Source organism: Belonocnema kinseyi, chromosome 8, assembly GCF_010883055.1.
Source record: "Belonocnema kinseyi isolate 2016_QV_RU_SX_M_011 chromosome 8, B_treatae_v1, whole genome shotgun sequence".
NCBI classification, from domain to species: domain Eukaryota; kingdom Metazoa; phylum Arthropoda; class Insecta; order Hymenoptera; family Cynipidae; genus Belonocnema; species Belonocnema kinseyi.
The window spans coordinates 41929826-41934015 of NC_046664.1; positions in this window are offsets into that span (position 1 = coordinate 41929826).

The following is a 4190-nucleotide window of genomic DNA, read 5'->3' on the forward strand; positions in this document are numbered from 1 at the left end:
TTGTTCCCACGAGAAGCTAGGGAAAGGGGTTCGTCCATCCTTGTAGAGCCCCGCATGCAAGGATAAGGCTGCTTACGCTGAGAGGTCGCCTGGTATCCCAGACTCACCGTTCTAGACACCTCACCCAGGTGCCATTCAGCTTTCGGCACGGTTTTCACACCTCCTCTTGGGGGTTAATTCCTTCGGGATCACCCCTGGACAATTGTCCGCGACTGCCTATTTATTTTTGTAACCATATTCAGCAGAAACCCTTGGTACAGGGACCCTCTATCCGCAACCCGAGGACGCGTTCGGTGGCTTTGTCATAGGCCCTTCGGTTTGATTCTAGAGGAATCAAAACCGAAATATATATATATATATATATTATAAAATATTGAGATTAGGCATAGTTCCCAATAATCTTTAACCTCCTCTCCTTTGCCTTCCTTCACTATGGATCTTTCTTTCCATAACTCTGGCCACCTCTCTCCTCTCCATACTCCATTGCATATTATTCATGTATATTCCTTAAGTTATGCCGCCCCCTCCATATTTTCAGTTTTTATTTTAAATCTCGTCTATACCAGGTCTCTTTTTATCTTAGATTATTACTAATATCTTGACTATTTCTTCCCTTGTTATGTCCTCTTCCTCATCTCTTTACCTGCCATATTTTCCTACTTTCCTCAATTTCTTTTCTATCCGTCCCAGTAAATTTATAACATTTTTTTTCCACTCTCCCATTTCAATATCCTGGTTTACACTTTTCCTCCCCCTTTTCGCTCTATTTACTACCTTTCATCCCAATTCTTCCGTCCAAATTTCGTCCGCCTCTTCTTCAAACCTTTTATTTTCCTCTTTTTTGATCACAAAACTTAATATACTCCTTCTTGCTTCCCCTTCATTCGTGTTCAGTACGTCGCCCTTTTCTCTATTTTCTTAATTCCTTTCTCATTTCCTTCTTTTTCGCTTTACATTCCTCATCCCATCCACTTCTATCATCTTCTCAACTAACTTCTTTTGGCTTGTGCACTGTAATACTCTTTATGTCTCCTATCATTATTTCCATCTCCTCGTTTACAATTACCCCTCCCCTATTTTTATATTCCGGACCTTTCCTTAAACTGTTCTTTTTCTTCCATTCGCCAATCCCCTGTTTCTGCTCTTTTTATCTTTGCTTTCTTTTTAGCTATATTGTTAATACTCTTTTCTCCCTCTAACCTTACTATGGTGCTAAAGTAATCCGAATCTATATAATCTTCACCTCTCAAAGGCGGCGTTTGCATTTTTTTCAAAGGTATACCTGAAAGCTTGGCGTAATAATTGAAATATTTATAAAATCTTTTTAATCTATCTGAAATATTTGAAATCTTTGTGAAATCTTGCCGAAATTATTGAAATTATTGAAATCTTTGTTAAATATTTTAAATCTTTGGGAAATCATTAAAATGTTTGTACACTCTTTGAAATCTATCGGAAATATTTTTAAAATAATTGAAGTATTTGTGAAAATTTTTTAATATATCTGAAATCTTTAGAAAATTATTTAAATCTTTGTGGAATCTTTGAAATCTACCTGAAACCTTTCCCAAATTTATTTAATCTTTCTGAAATCTTATAAATCTATCCGAAATCTGGGATAAATATTTCATAAAATCTTTGTCAAATATTTGAAATCTTTGGGAAATTATTGAAATCTTTTAAATCTATCCGAATTCTTTGTGAAATATTTAGAAAATCATTGAAATCTATTAAATCTATCGGAAATCCATGCTAAACCTTCAACATTAGGGTGGCTCAAAAACCCTTTTTTTAGAGGACCCCTCCATTTTCATTCCAAATCCGAAAAAAGAAATTTCCTGATTTTTTTCGATTTTAACAGGTGCCAGTTTTGACATGAAGTTTCCCATGTACAATGCATGGGGAAAATCACTTTTTAATTTTTTGAAATAATTTTTTAGGGTTTGCAAAATGTGCCGGGAAAGTATGGGGGCCTGTTGAGCATTATCCATCGAAGAATTTCATATATCAGACATATGTGTTTGACACACCTAACACACCCCCACGAGTACCTGAAAACTACCCTCAAAACAAAAATGTCAATCCTTCATGAAATTGACATTTTGAGATCTTTATTCTTGCTTTTTTTACTTAAAATTATCACTATTGGTCTAGTGAAATATTAATTAACATTTTTTATTAACATTTGTTCATTTATTTTCAATTATTTAAACAAATGGAATTAATTTCAATAATTTCGTTTCGAATTTTTGTTAAATAAAAATTATTACTGCTGGTTTCTTGGAATATTTATCAGTAATAATTAATTACTGATTAATAATTAATTTAATACTAATTAATTTATCAGTTACATTTAAGTAATAATTTTTATTTTTAAAAAATTCAAAAAAATAGAATTGATCAAACAATATTGATAAATATTCCACTGAAGAAATATTAAGAATTTTTATTAAAAAATGTTTAAACTAATTACATTTTTTTAAACAATTGAAAATTAATGTACTAATGTTAATAAATATTCCACTAGACCAATAGTAATACTTTTTAAGGAAAAAAAACTATTTTAGAAAAAAATTGTTTAAACAATTTTCATTTGTTTAAGTAATAAACAATGAATGAACCAATATTAATAAATATTCCACTAGACTAATAGTAATAATTTTGAGGGGGGGAAACGAATTTTCAAAGAAAAAATTATTTTAAAAATTACATTTTTTGAAATAATTAAAAATTAATTAACCAATTATAATAAATATTCTACTAGACCAATATTAATAATTTTAAGTAAAAAAAGACGAGAATATACTGTTCAAAAGATCGATTTCATGAAGAGTTGACATTTTTAAGGGTAGTTTTCAAGTACTCGTGGGGGTGTGTTAGGGGTGTCAAAACTATATGTCTGATAGATTAAATTCTTCGTTGGATAATTCTCTACAGACCTCCATACTTTCCCGTCACATTTTTTCAAACCCTAAAAAATTATTCCAAAAACTCATAAAAGTGATTTTTCCCCATGCATTTTACATGGGAAACTTCAAGAAACTTCCCTCTAGAATGCAAAAAAATTCTGCCACCTATTTTTGGACCACTTTATTTAACCTTTTTGCGAAATCTTTAGGAAATTATTGAAATCTTCGTGAGATATTTCAAATCTAGGTGAAATTTTTCCAAAATTTTTTAAATCTTTGTGAAATCATTGAAATCTTTTCGAAATATTATAAACTTATCCGTAATCTGTGCTAAATATTTGAAATCTATACGAAATATTGGAAATTTATGCAAAATCTTTGGGAAATTATTAAAAACCTTTCTGAAATCTTTTAAATCTACCTGAAAACGTTTCGAAATTTTTTTCATATTTTTGAAATCGTTGAAATCTTTGGCAATACGAATATTATACCTGTATTTATTATTAATTATTTAGTGTCATTGTTTGTTTATTATTAAATATTTGTGTAAAATTTGTACATAGCATAATACTATTATATTTTGTACAAATTGTGCCATTTAATATTATATGTCTATGCTCTCCTCCAAACTCTTTAACCATTCCTTTCCTATCCAGTATCTTTATAATGCTTCATAATAATTAATAATAATCTTAATCATGATAATAATATAAAAATAATTTCATTTAGGATAATTACTTCTAAAGTTTCTCTTTTATTGTAGAATATTTCACGAAAAGATTGTCATTCTCTCTCCCCGACTATTATTGATTTAGAAATCATAAATCTGAGACCATATCTTAATATTCTTTCTTCAAAATCGAAGAAGATATTCAAGTGCTATGCTAATGATTTTGAAAATCACTCGAAAGACGTAATAACGTAAGTGTTATTAGAGTTTTTTATTTAAAAAGTATAGCAACTTTTCGAAAGGTTTTTTGGTAATTTAATAAAGGTGTACCAAATTTTATTGATCCGAAATCAGTCAAACATTTTGAGATTTTAACAACTCTATGGTGGTTTTGAGCCTTTGTTTGATTTGAAAAAATTGTAAATACTTTTTAAATTGACACGCTAAAAATATTTAAGTTGAAGTGATTTATGTATTTCTTAAGGATTGAAAAAAAGGTTTTATTGAAAAACGAAAATCAGGGAGCATTGGATATACGTTTTGAAACGACTGATCCATTTTATTTAAAGAGGATATTAACATATAGCGAGAGGAAATTATGTTCAAATATA